Raw genomic sequence first — 15,396 nt, forward strand, 5'->3', positions numbered from 1 at the left:
TTATGTTTGGGTAATAAAGTGTTAAAGTCACTGAGGAAAAAATACTGTTCAAGGAAGTCTAAGCAGTCCTCTTCTTAAATATCCTAATAAATACTGACATAGGGTCATCCAAAATCTTCATTATCCTTAGAAACATACTTTAATATATATCCAACTGATTAAAATGACTTAAAGTAAAAACACAAATCTAGTTAAAAGATTAATGAATACAGTAAGAAAAAGAACAGAAAAAAATCCATAATCGAAAAAAAGAAAAAAAGTTATCTGAGGAAAGCCATAGAAAATAAGCTTAAAATTCTGTACTTTTTGCTTACAAGAGCAAAGTGAAAACACAAGAATAAACATGAGTTTCGTTTTCTAGCCTAAGGGTTAATAAATTTTTTAATTGTTGTTATAGTTACTAACTTTTTTTATTTTTTAGATTCCACATATAAGTGATATCATACAGTATTTGTCTTTCTGTGCCTGACTTGTTTCACTAAACATTATACCCTCCAAGTCCACACATGTTGTTGCTAATGTCAGTGTTGATGGACACCTAGGTTGCTTCCATATCTTGGCTATTGTAAATAATGCTGCCATGAATGTTGGGGTGCACGTATCTTTTTGAATTAGTGTTTTCATTTTCTTCAGATATATATCCAGGAATGGAACTGCTGGATCATATAGTAGTTCTAGTTTTCGTTTCTTTTCTTTTTTAACTTTTTATTTTATATTGGAGTATAGCCGATTAATAATGTTGTGATAGTTTCAGGTGCACAGCAAAGTGACTCAGCCATAGATACTAAGGGTTGATTAAATTAAAAAATTATTTTGTTGGTCCTGTGCTCTAAGAAGAATCTGTCTCAGGGTCTTTGTGGAAATAGAGGGAAAGAGGACCACTAAGGTCAATAGCCTTAATAACATTTTTCTCCAAAACGCAAAAGTAGTCCATATATACGTAGCCCTCAGAGAAAACTAAAGACATGATGTCAGTTTGATTCTATAAGGACAACTCTGGGGGTGGAACACTGGAGGGCAAAATACTATGGTCCAATCTTTCATTTCCTGGTGTTGTAGGTTGAAATTATTTTTTAAAGAATTAATAAGTAATATATTCCTTAAGAACATTCTCAAATTCTAAAATTTTCAGCCAGGCTTCTGACACAAGCAGGATGAATGACCAACATGACTAAGATCATTACTGAGGACCTCAATAGCTGTATAAGCTACAGTTTCCAAGTGTATCTTCTTGCCTGCTAAAGAAAGGTTCTAAAATCACAAACAAGATTTCCTCAGAAAGCAACTCTGGTTCAAGCACTTGAGCAATTACTTGATTCAAGCACAAAAGCTTGGTACCACTGAGGGGCACCGCATCACCTCCACATCCTGTCATTTCCCAGTCCTGCCAACCCTGCTTCTTAAGTACTCACTCTTCCTGCTCATCATAGCGAGTTAGTAGTTCAACTTACTAACATTACTTTGGTTCAGTCTCCTACCTGGACTTTACACAATAATTTCTTAACTTTCCTCTCCGCTTCTAACCTGGTTCCCTAATCATCCATTCTCCAACCACCACCAGACTAACTTCTCTGAATCACAAATAAGGCTAGTCATGCCATAGCCCTGCTTAAAATTCTTCAGTGACTTCACTGCCCCTGGAAAAGAAACCCAAGCTTCTTAACATGGCATTCAAGGCCCACAAAGACCTGGCATCTGCCACCTCTCCAGTTTCACTTTCTACCACCATCTGGCCCTCACACATAAACACTCGTCCCATTCAACACCTCAGAGACGGACTTCCCTGGCTGTCCAGTGGTTAAGACTCTGCACCTTCCAATGCAGGGGATGCAGGTTTGATCCCTGGTCGGGGAACTAAGATCCCACATGCCACGCAGCGTGGCTAAAAAATAAAATAAAATAAAAAACAAAAATACACCTCAGAGTGCCCCTCACTCACCTTGCTATCATCCTGACAATGATGTCCTCCAAGACCTTCCTCACAGCATTGGCAGAGAGGAGAAAAGGAAAAAAAAGAGAGAGAGAAAAAAAGGAAGACAAGAAAAATAGAGAAGAAGGGAATCTCAGCTAAGGGGGCCTCTCATCCAAATAAACCCTGGGGATTTCTGAGATGATGTATCAAAGCAAAACCACCTACACATACAGACTGCCAAGACTATATCCTGAATTCCCAGAGCAAAATCTCTCCAAAAAGTGATAAAGCATCATATGAGTGGATGTTAAAGATGAAGTCTCTTGATACACGAAAACCCAAACTTAGGAACAAACAGATTGAAGAAAGGATTTCAAATCGCATTCCCACAAGATGATTAGCTCTGGTCCAAATACATATGATGATATTAATAGTGCTTTTAAAATATATTTCCTGTGTTGGTTATCTTACTGATCCTATCTGAAGATATAATTTGACTTAACTTTGAGTTGATCTTACAAAATTCTAGTAAATATTTTTATTCTTAAATGAGTTTAATATAACAGCCTGCTTAGGTTCAAGTGTTCCAACAGATAATGTTCTTTTCACTTCTAAAATTAAATTACTCAATGAGAACTGCCAGAAAGAGACTTTATTAATAATTCTCCAGAATGATAGAGAACACACAAGATATGTTTCCATTTTACCACTCTAATCAGCTAGCAGAAGAGTGGAATTTTCAAAGATGCAAATAGTTCACCTAGGTCATGTTACCCTGGATAGAAATCAGAGCTGCAAGAGTATAGGAGACTGAGGGAAAAGAGCACATCCCTCAGCCTCTGGTTTCTCTGGCTTACAAATCTAGAGCAAATGGTCCTCTTCCTTTAAATTCATCCATTCAGCTTCCAAGAAATAAGTAAGTTAGCTTTGAAATTCAGTTTCCTGTAAAGTCATCTTCAGATGCTTCACAGTTTTAAATTATTATAAGTATCACAACACAGCTTGGATTCCAAAGTGAAGGGCCAGGATTGAGAAAAGACCCTCCCCTCCATGCATCACCATCCAACCCACTGCAGACTATGGAGGCTCTCAGTCAGCCAGTATTGGAGCCATCACGAAGAAGGACATCATGGGCCTTGCCTTTATGGACCTTGTGGTCTAGTGCAGGTAGGGAGGAGTAGCCAATAAAAAAGTAAATCAAGGGCTTCCCTGGTGGCGCAGTGGTTGAGAGTCTGTCTGCCAATGCAGGGGACACGGGTTCGTGCCCCGGTCCGGGAAGATCCCACGTGCCACAGAGCGGCTGGGCCCGTGAGCCATGGCCGCTGAGCCTGTGCGTCCGGAGCCTGTGCTCTGCAACGGGAGATGCCACAACAGTGAGAGGCCCGCGTACCGCAAAAAAAAAATAAAATAAAAAAGTAAATCAAGAGAAGAGATGATTATGTATTGTGCTAAGTGCTGTCAGTGAAAGCAGTTGGTGACATGCACCAACAGGGGGCACTTTTTTTTCCATTTTGCTTCCTACATTCTCAATAAACGTATAACTTCATGGTTTGGACTATTAATTGCACAAACATTAGAACAAATGTGGATTTTCTATTCTAGTCTAAGGGGTGATAAACCAAAAATCTATTTTGATGATCCTGTGCTCTATGAAAAATTGCCTCTGTTTTTTTTGTGGAGGGGTGGGTGACTGGGTACCAGGATCAGCAACAGTCTTAGTGGTACTTCGTTACAAAATGCAAAGGTGTTCCACACATGAGTAGCCTATGAACACAGGTTTCAAAATAAGCATAAAGCCTTAACTTAGAGTTTAATTATACTTTAGAGTCATCACTACCTTAATGTTTAAACATCTGTTTAAGTCCTCCTAATAAGGGGGAAATGCCTGTTTGTTTATGGCTTTTCTAAATATAAATGCAGTGATCTATGGCTTTAAAAAAACACTTTGTTACAATGTTAGTTAATCTAGCTAATAAGAGTTATTTGCAGAAAATGGAACATAAGAGAGTAATAGAGGTTTTTTATGTACAAGTAAAAACTGTTTCCTTCCCAAATCTTAGTTACCCGAATTATTCTAAGATTATTTGTAAAAACTAAAGTTCAGTAAGGCAAGAAAAGAGTTTTATCAACCCCACTTATGACATTTAATTTAAGCATTTCACACAAAGAATTGGAGTATTAAAGAAAGTAACCAAAAAAGAGATAGATGCTGATCACAAAGTCTTTTCACAGGCACATATACCAATAAAACCATGAAAAAGAGCATTAAATAAGTGATCTGAGTGCTCCAAAACTTTATATACAAAGTTACTCCTTTGTGTCTGTGGGTCATTGTAACAATAAGACTGCAATTTACTAGATGCCATTCACAAGTTCTGCTGTGGGCTCAAAGCAGAGGTATGGGGGGGGACCTCCAGAAGATTCTTCCACAGTAAGCAGTAACCTGTCATTTTAGGCCACCACACAGAAATAACTGTCACTCACAGCTTCAGTCACAGAGTGGGATGTATCATGCTTCATTCGGTACAAAATAGGACAATGAAAATACCAATAACTTGATCAATACTGTGGACAAAAAAATTGTTGCCTGCCATTTCAGTAAACAAAGAATGTTGCCTGCCATTTAGGTACCCAAATGTTGCCGGCCACCCTGAGGGGAATTCAGGATGGGGGAAAAACAGGATACTGGCCCTAAATAGTTAAGACGCATATCAAAGGAATAATTTGATATTATCAATAAGCATAGACTCCGACACCTTTCCACACATAGAAAAGCACACTAAAACCTCAAGTTAAAACATAACTTGAGGGCTTCCCTGGTGGCGCAGTGGTTCAGAGTCTGCCTGCCGCTGCAGGGGACACGGTCTGGGAAGATCCCATATGCCGCGGAGCAGCTGGGCCCGTGAGCCATGGCTGCTGAGCCTGCACGTCCGGAGCCTGTGCTCCGCAAAGGGAGAGGCCACAACAGTGAGAGGCCTGCGTACCGGAAAAAAAAAAAAACATAACTTGAGGTGTCTGTTTTTTGTGATCAGCAGTAATCTTTTGATGTTCGACTACATGGTTTTTTGGTTGGTTTGTTTGGGTTTTTTTGTTTTTTGTTTTTTTAGCAAAAACTCCTATATATATATCCTGGCTCCTCCCTTACCTCTTTGTATCAGTTCTTCAGAGAGCCTGTGAGAGGCTGTCTCCAAGTAAGGTCTCGAAATAAAACATAACTCTCAATTCTTAGGTTCTGTGGGTTTTTTTCAGTTGATAATATATTTCAGCAACCCCTGGTCAGCCAGCAGTGAGAGGAAGCTGAAGTGCTGTGATAAAACATCAGGCTGCTTGCAATGTCGACCTAGAAACCAAATCACTGCTTTGTAGTGAAGAATAAAAATCATGATACAAAAGCCACATTCAATCTACCCACCTAGCAAAAGAAAGATGAATAAAATACATAAATCACTACCACACGTAACTGGAGGACTTGATATGAGAAGTAATATATGAGAAGTAATATATTACATTGGGTTGGCCAAAAAGTTCGTTCAGGTTTTTGGTAGCATCTTACAGAAAAACCCAAACGAACTTTTTGGCCAACCCAATAAAATAATATAATGTGGTATTATAAGGCTCATCTTGGAAAAGGAACAATTTGCTTTCTTTGCTGTGACTAAAGGGCCTGGGTTGGGCAGTCCATATATTAACAATGAGATTTCTCATAAGAAAAGGCAAAAAACCTCAACAGAGCAATGTCTGAAGCCCTGAGCCAGCCCCAAGCGCACACCCATTGCTCAGACCTTGCCTGGGTTTCCTCCCAAAGCAAACTCCCTCACTCTCCTATGAAGAGGTGAAGTAGGAGACTGCAAAAGCATCACAGCTGTGAGCCCTGCAAAAGATGCTAAGAGGAACTTTGAGGAAAGGGCTGCCTCAGTAGCAGAGGGCGTCAACAGATGTGAAGTGAGGCCCTATAACTGTAGCATAAGCCTTCCCTTGGCTTGTACAGGGGTACAATCCAAGGGGTAGGTGCTCTCCTCACCCATGTAAGGAATCTGTGCTCCCCAGAAACTGCCCAAAGACATAACTGTACAGCTGTAACCTGCATGAGCATTCTGACTCAGTCATCAACGATAACCTTAAAAAAAACAACTACTAATTCCATTCTTTTGCTATGATGAAGAATGCAGAAGAGAAGCTAGAGGAATTGGAATGGTTCAAAGCAGGGATTCTGGAGCCAGACTGCCTGGGTTCAAATCTCAGCTTAAGAGACTTCCCTGGTGGTCCAGTGGTTAAGAATCTGCCTTCCAATGCAGGGGACGTGGGTTCAATCCCTGGTCAGGGAACTGGAATACCACATGCCTTGGGGCAACTAAGCCTATGCGCTCTAACTACTGAGCCCATGAGCCACAACTAGAGAAAGAAGCCCGTGCACCACAACGAAAGATCCCGCATGCTGCAAAGAAGATCCTGTGTGCTGCAACTAAGACCCGATGAGCCTAATTAATTAATTAATTAATTAAATATTTTTAAAAATCTCAGCTTCACCGTTTACTAAGCTGGATGACCTCAGCCAAGTTACTTCTTTTTGCCTCAATTTTCTCATCAGTAAATGGTAAATGGCATTGCGTTGTTATGAGGAACTGAGTTCATATTTATAAAGTGCCCAGAATAGTACTTGGCACATATTGAGCACTGTTTATTAAATTTTTAATTAACTTTTTAAAAATAAAATAAAATAATGAAATAAAATAGTTTACACAGCTAGGAAGAACCCCTGACCCCATTCAGACCTCTCATCAGAGCTGTAGTTGGAGTTCTGTTCTCTCTTCTGCCCCAGACCACTTAACAGAACTGCTAACGGGAGTCTCAGTGCCATGATGGGTACAGATATTCACTATTCTCACCTTCTCATTGCTATAACCCTGATTCAGGTCCTCCTCATCCCCAACACAACCACTCTAAAGGCATCTCCCCAGCTGGTATCACTAACCTCTCATTCCCAGGCATAAGTGCAGTCGCAGTGATGGGTTCAAGCTTGCAATCAGACTCCCAAGACCCAAACAGGTTTTCAGTTAATATAACATTTACTTCGCTTTAGAGTAGGATATGGACAGGAAATACATCAGGGACAGCAGCTTCATCTCCATGGGAAGCCCAGAAGCCATCCCAGTACACAGTTCTTCTGTCCCCTCACCCACACCAGTGGTGAATGACTGCCACAGTGGGAGCCAAGATGTTCAGGGGTCTTGTTGAGACACCACAGCCCCTTTTCCCATCAATCTTTTATACCATCCTCTGCAGGCTAAAGGTCCACACTCCAACTGACACCTCCCCAAGCCAGGTGCAGCTCCATACAACAACCGAGGCAGACACAATATCCCCCAATTATCTTAACTCGACCGTTTCCAAAGACACAGAGTATGGGAGACCAAGATCATTCTTAAGGCAGGTCTAAATCAACCCAAACCTTTGCTCACAAATGCCAACCCATCTTTTAACAGAAGACAGCCTCAAAACTCCAAAAGGGCAAATGAGGTCCACAAAGGATTCTGTTCCCTGAATCCTATGTTTCCTGTGTTATGCCCTACAGTGATCCCCACATGCCCTAACCTCAGCCACACAGCCTGACCTGGCTTTCGGTGCACCATAGACGGTTGTGTTCAATTCAGTGTCAACTCCTTGGGTGGAGAACCTTTTCTTTATTTCCTCTTCCCACTACTCAGCACTGCAGCATAGTCTCTTAAACCTGAAAAACTCAGCAAAACATTAACTGCATTTAAGCAACTAATAAAGCTGGGTCATCCAAAGAAGACATACAGATGGCCAAGAGGCACATGAAAAGCTGCTCAACATCACTAATTATTAGAGAAATGCAAATCAAAACTACAATGAGGTATCACCTCATACCGGTTAGAATGGGCATCATCAGGAAAGCTACAAACAACAAATGCGGGAGAGGGTATGGAGAAAAGGGAACCCTCTTGCACTGTTGGTGGGAATGTAAATTGATACAGCCACTATCTGTATCAACTGGAGAACAGTATGGAGGTTCCTTAAAAAACTACAAATAGAACTACCATATGACCCAGCAGTCCCACTACTGGGCATATACCCAGAGAAAACCATAATTCAAAAAGACGCATGCATCCCAATGTTCATTGCAGCACTATTTACAATAGCCAGGTCATGGAAGCAACCTAAATGCCCATTGACAGATGAATGGATAAAGAAGATGTGGTACATATATACAGTGGAATATTACTCAGCCATAAAAAGGAACGACATTGGGTCATTTGTAGAGACGTGGATGGACCTAGAGACTGTCATACATAGTGAAGTAAGTCAGAAAGAGAAAAACAAATACCGTATGTTAACGCATATTTGTGGAATCTAGAAAAATGGTACAGATGAACCAGTTTGCAAGGCAGAAGTAGAGACACAGATGTAGAGGTCAAACGTATGGACACCAAGGGGGAAAGAGGTGGGGGGATGGATTGGGAGATTGGGATTGACATTTATATACCAATATGTATAAAACAGATAACTAATAAGAACCTGCTGTATAAAATAAAACTCAAATAAATAAATAAAATAAAGCTGGGTCACAATTATTCTGCTAGAGTGAAGGAATGCTACATCATTTTCTCAGTGTCTGGATGACAGTGAGGACACACATGAAATGTTAAAGACCGAAAGCCTAATCCAAACCACTCTCTCGATTTTTCTGTTTCTCTTGCTGGAAGAAGCAGCTCCAGAGGGATCATAAAGCTAATTTCTTAATAACCTCCTCCACATAGCACTCCCATAGCAGTCCTTGTGAGAAGAGTCTGTGTCCCTGTACAACAAATAGCCACAAATACTTGGGTAGTCAACATACGACTTAATTTTGTGAAAATCATGGTTGGGCTTACTTGGGTCTCTTTATGGAAAGACTGGAATCTGTAATTAGTAAACAATACCAAAATAAACACAAAGAACTAATCAATATAAATGAGGGATGTCCCAAAGTTTGACTCAGGCACAAATCAGCTTCAGTCTTCAGAAGTAACTGAACGTCTCCCTCAATGGCATTTTGGGTATTCCTTAACTGTTAGTGATCAACGACCATGTGACAACAAGATATAGAATGTCATCACATGTGACCAGCATATCAACATGAGTAATATAAACAAGGCATGCCTTTTGTATTTATTATAAAATCTATTTGTAATTTGGAGTACAGATTGCCTTATGTGTTTTACATGTAGAAATTCTACCAGTCTCTTGAGTGATATATTCATCTTTATTATTGTAAAAAAAAGTGTTGATAAATGACTAGGAGAGCTGTTGATTTTATATACAAAACAGTTAACTTATTAATAATGCATTAAGGGGACACGGGTTCGTGCCCCGGTCCGGAAGGATCCCACATGCCGTGGAGCGGTTGGGCCCGTGAGCCATGGCTGCTGAGCCTGCACGTCCAGAGCCTGTGCTGCGCAACGGGAGAGGCCACAACAGTGAGAGGCCTGCGTACCGCAAAAAAAAAAAAAAAAAGTAAAAAAAAATGCATTAAGATGGACACAAAAAATACAAACCATAAAGGGAAAAACGGACAAATTGGACTTTATCAAAATCTAAAACTTCTACTCTTCAAAAGGCACTGCTAAGGAAATGAAAACAACAAGCCACAGGTAGGGAGAAAATACTGCAAACCCCTTATCTGATAAAGAATTTGCACCGAAAAAATATAAAAGCACAACTCAAGAAGACCAAAAGAAAAAAGAAGATTAAAAATGGGCCAAAAAATATGAACAGAACACAACAAGGTATACAGACTGCAAATAAGCACAAGAAAAGAAGTTCCACATCACTGATCATTAGGGAGATGCAAATTAAAACAATAAGATACCACTTCACACTAGAATGGCTAAAATTAAAAATTCCTAAATAAGAAAAATTGTTAAGGCTGTGGAGCAATCTTCCACACTGCTGCTGGGAATGCAAAATGTTCAGTCCCTTTGAAAAAGGTTGCCAGGTTTTTCTAAAGTTAAACATACACTTACCATACAACCCAGAAATCTCACTCTTGGGTGTTTATCCAACAGAAATGAAAACACATGCCCACACAAAGACGTGTAGGCAAATGTTCAGAGCAGCTTTATTTATAATACCCAGAACTGAAAACAACCCAAATGTTCAACGAATGGTGAATGTGCAAGTAAACCATGATGCATCCATGCAATGGAATACTGCTCAGTAATAACAAAGAAACAGACTACTGATACACACAACAACATGGATGAATTGCAAAAGTATTTTGCTAGGTGAAAGAAGCTAGACACAGAAGGGTACCTAATATATGACTTCATTCACTTGAAGTTTTAGAAAAGGCTAAATTATAGGGACAGAAAACAGACCAGTAGTTGCCGAGGGCTGGAGTAGGAGGAGGGCATGCTCTGCAAAGATGCACAAGGACTTTCTGGGGGGATAGATGTTCTATATATTGATTTTGGTGGTGGTCACACAAGTGTATGTGTATGGGAAGACTCACCAAACTCTATACATAAAAAGAACGAATCTTATCGTATGAAAGTATATCTCAATAAACCTGACTTTTAAAAAGGAATATATTAAGAAATAAACAGGTAAACAGTGAAGGTTGAATGAACAGTGCAATCACTAAATAACTTAAGGAAAAACAATATATCTGGTTAAGTCAAAAAATATCTAAAAGTTTAAGTAACAACACAAGATACAATAATAGACATTAGGTTATAATTCGAATCTTTGTAGAATTGTTTGGTACCATTAACATCACAAAACAGACTCCTAGAGTTGCATTTAATTTCTAGTTATCTCTTCGGTATCACACAAATACGACCTAATGAACTCCCCCATGCAATCTAGCAGCTGACAGTGCTGAGAAATTACACTCTGTAATGTCAAACTTTGAAAACATGACAACTGACATTTTTAATAAAACTGCAATAATAACGCATCCCTGAATAAAATATAGATTTAGTAAACTCAGAGATTCACTTTAAGTTGGTGATACTTTGGTTTGGTGTTGGCCAAATACGAATTTTCAACACTTGCCATTCAACAATTAGCCAAAATAGTTATTCAGTGTTATCTCTAATACAAGTGATCAATCTGTTAACTTTAAGGATGCCAAGTTTTTGGTTCATGACAAGCCAGCCTCCACCAAACCAATATCAAAATACACTCTGGGTTTTGCCTTCTCTGCCTTCAAGCACTTATGCTAACATCTACACTAGAAACCCTAAGTCATTTTCAGTACTTTGATTTGTTTACATTAATTTTCAAGATACTTCATTTCAAGGTAGAAATGTAGTAAAAAGCATTTGACAATTTTCAGGAAATATCCTGGGCTGTGAAAATGAGAGTAAAGAAAATGAAAAATAATGTGGCTAAGCCAATTTAAATGAAAAGTATTCCAGAACAACAATACAGTTTAAAGATATAATGGACAAGAAGACCTCATTCATAATATTAACAAAAACATAAAATATCTAGGTTTAATGTTAATAAGAAAGGTACAAAACTTAAGAGGAAAACTCAAAAATACTCCTGAAGAACACAAGAGTCTTGAAAAATAGAAAGGCACAGGAGGTCCTTGAATAGGAAGAATCAACACGGTAAAAATTATTCTTCCCACACTGATTCATAAATTCAATGCTATCTCAATAAAAGTACCAATAGGCATTTGGGAACTAGAGAATTCTAGAGTCATATGCAAAACTAAACAGACAAGAACTGGGAAAACTCAAGGGGAAAAATGAGCAATGAGGGACATTAGCCCTAACATATTTTAAAATATTCTAAGGGCTGAAACCATTGGAACTATTTAATACTGGTACAGTAATAATATTGATGGCATTAATTCATGAATAGAATCATACCAATGGAACAGAATAGAAATTTAGGGTATGATAGAGAAGGCATCTCAAATCAGCAGGGTCGATATGAACTTTTTAGTAACTGGTGATGGTACAACTAAGTAGATATTTGGGGAGCATCTTTCTAATGATGAAGTCCAGACATCTTAAGAGTAAAAACTGAAAACTTTGACTATTTGATAGCAAAAACAACAAACTTCTAAGAGGAGGAAAACACATAATCAAGGTTTTTTTAAAAAAAGATAAACTGAAAAAAATAGTTGCAACCCATCACAGATAAGGGGGCTAATCTCCCTAATATATTAAAATGGTCCTACATGGAAGCCACCTAAGTGTCCATTGACAGATGAATGGATAAAGAAGATGTGGCACATATACAATGGAATATTACTCAGCTACAGAAAGAAATGAAATTGAGTTATTTGTAGTGAGATGGATGGACCTAGAGTCTGTCATACAGAGTGAAGTAAGTCAGAAAGGGAAAAACAAATACGGTATGCTAACACATATACATGGAATCTGAAAAAAAAAAAAAGGTCTGAAGAACCTAGGGGCAGGACAGGAATAAAGACACAGACATAGAGAATGGACTTGAGGACATGGGGAGTCAGAAGGGTAAGCTGGGACAAAGTGAGAGAGTGGCATGGACATATATATACTACCAAATGTAAAATAGCTAGCTAGTGGGAAGCAGCTGCATAGCACACGGGAGACCAGCGCAGTGCTTTGTGACCACCTAGAGGGGCAGGATAGGGAGGGTGGGAGGGAGACGCGAAAGGGAGGAGATATGGGGTTATATGTATATGTATAGCTGATTCACTTTGTTATAAAGCAGAAACTAACACACCATTATAAAGCAATTATACTCCAATAAAGACGTTAAAAAAAAGTCCTAGAATCAAGAAAGAGACAAGTCCATAAGGAAAAAATATGTAAAGAATATAAATAGGCAATTCACAAGAAAAAAATATAAATGGCTCTTAACCTTTTGAAAAGATATTCATCATTATTTATAAGAGAAATGCAAATTAAATGACACTGAGATACCATTCTTATCTCTCAAATTGACAAAAGTCCAGAAGTTTGACAACACATTCTTTTGGCAAGACTGGGAAAATGGGCACTTTCATTGCTGGTAAGAGTGAAAAATAGTACAACTTCTAATGAAAAGAATCTGGCAATATCACCCAAAATTGCAAATGTATTTACCTTTTGAGCCAGCAATCTTACTTCTAGGAATCTATCCCGCAGATACAACCACACATGTACAAGATGTTCAAGGTTATCCAGTGCAGTATTGCTTGGTGACAGTAAGCCTGGAAACCATCCTAGCATCCAACACCAAAGGACTAAATTATGGTACATCCACACAATAGAATACCTTGCAGCTATAAAAGAAACGAATGGGGAAGACTTCTTTGTTCTAATATGGCAACATCTCTAGGATAACTTAAATGAAAAACACAAGATGCACTACAGGACACATGGTATATACTACCTTTTATGGAGGAAGGGTGGAAATCAGAACATATATTTGTTATTTGCTTATATTTACGTGAAGAAATACAGGAAAGACAAACAAAAGTGGTTACTACAATGTCAAGGAGAAATGAATATAGAGGGACGCAGCATACATTTTCTTTTTTTTTAACATCTTTACTGGAGCATAACTGCTTTACAATGTTGTATTGGTTTCTGCTGTATAACAAAGTGAATCAGCTATACATATACATATATCCCCATATCTCCTCCCTCTTGCATCTCCCTCCCAGTTTCCCGATCCCACCCCTCTAAGTGGTCACAAAGCACCAAGCTGATCTCCCTGTGCTATGTGGCTGCTTCCCACTAGCTATCTATTTTACATTTGGTAGTATACATAAGTCCATGCCACTCTCTCACTTCGTCCCAGTTTACCCTTCCCCCTCCCCATGTCCTCAAGTCCCTTCTCTAAGTCTGTGTCTTTATTCTTGTCCTGCCCCTAGGTTTATCAGAACCAACTTTTTTTTTTTAGATTCCATATATATGTGTTAGCATATGGTATTTGTTTTTCCCTTTCTGACTTACTTCATTCTGTATGACAGACTCTAGGTCCATGGACCTCACTACAAATAACTCAGTTTCATTTCCTTTTATGGCTGAGTAATATTCCATTGTAGGTATGTGCCACATCTTTATCCATTCATCTGTCGATGGACACTTAGGTTGCTTCCATGTCCTGGCGATTGTAAATGGTGCTGCAGTGAACATTGTGGTACATGACTCTTTTTGAATTATGGTTTTCTCAGGGTATATGCCCAGTAGTGGGATTGCTGGGTCATATGGTAGTTCTATTTCTAGTTTTCTAAGGAACTTCCACACTGTTCTCCATAGCGGCTGTATCAATTTACATTCCCACCAACAGTGAAAGAGGGTTACCTTTTCTCCACACCCTCTCCAGCATTTACTGTTTCTAGATTTTTTGATGATGGCCATTCTAACCGGTGTGAGGTGATACCTCATTGTAGTTTTGATTTCATTTCTCTAATGATTAGTGATGTTCAGCATCCTTTCATGTGTTTGTTGGCAATCTGTGTATCTTCCTTGCAGAAATGTCTATTTAGGACTTCTGCCCATTTTTTGATTGGGTTGTTTGTTTTTTGCTACTGAGCTGCTTGTAAATTTTGGAGATTAATCCTTTGTCAGTTGCTTCATTTGCAAATATCTTCTCCCATTCTGAGGGTTGTCTTTTGGTCTTGTTTATGGATTCCTTTGCTATGCAAAAGCTTTGAAGTTTCATTAGGTCCCATTTGTTTATTTTTGCTTTTACTTCCATTTCTCTAGGAGGTGGGTCAAAAAGGATCTTGCTGTGATTTATGTCATAGAGTGTTCTGTCTATGTTTTCCTCTAAGAGTTTTACAGTGTCTGCCCTTACATATAGGCCTTAATCCATTTTGAGTTTATTTTTGTGTATGGCGTTAGGAAGTGTTCTAATTTCATTCTTTTACATGTAGCTGTCCAGTGCTCCCAGCACCACTTACTGAAGAGGCTGTCATTTCTCCCGTGTATATTCTTGCCTCCATTAGCAAAGATAAGGTGACCATATGTGCATGGGTTTATCTCTGGGCTTTCTATCCTGTTCCATTGATCTATAATTCTGTTTTGTGCCAGTACCACACTGTCTTGATTACTGCAGCTTTGTATTATAGTCTGAAGTCAGGGAGCCTGATTCCTCCAGCTCCATTTTCCTTTCTCAAGATTGCTTTGGCTATTTGGGGTCTTTTGTGTTTCCATACAATTTGTGAATTTTTTGTTCTAGTTCTGTGAAAAATGCCACTGAATCTATAGATAGCTTTGGGTACTACAGTCATTTTCACAATGTTGATTCTTCAATCCAAGAACACGGTATATCTCTCCATCTGTCTGTATCATCTTTAATTTCTTTCAGCAGTGTCTTATAGCTTTCTGTGTACAAGTCTTTTGTCTCCTTAGGTTGGTTTATTCCTAGTATTTTATTCTTTTTGTTGCAATGGTAAATGGGAGTATTTCCTTAATTTCTCTTTCAGATATTATATCATTAGTGTATGGGAATGCAAGGGATTTCTGTGCATTAATTTTGTATCCTTC

General features: G+C 38.8%; 1 protein-coding gene and 1 long non-coding RNA gene across 5 annotated transcripts in view; one reads left to right on the forward strand and one right to left on the reverse strand.

The window, feature by feature from the left end:
• SLC9A7 (solute carrier family 9 member A7) overlaps positions 1-15,396 on the reverse strand; it is a 154,536-nt gene that overhangs the window by 114,650 nt on the left and 24,490 nt on the right. The window lies entirely within an intron of this gene.
• On the forward strand, positions 392-13,946 carry LOC116747428. The gene is made up of 3 exons (XR_004348038.1): positions 392-524; positions 4,097-4,099; positions 13,911-13,946. It is a non-coding gene; the product is annotated as an uncharacterized LOC116747428 (long non-coding RNA).

Source organism: Phocoena sinus, chromosome X, assembly GCF_008692025.1.
Source record: "Phocoena sinus isolate mPhoSin1 chromosome X, mPhoSin1.pri, whole genome shotgun sequence".
Classification (NCBI taxonomy): Eukaryota; Metazoa; Chordata; class Mammalia; order Artiodactyla; family Phocoenidae; genus Phocoena; species Phocoena sinus.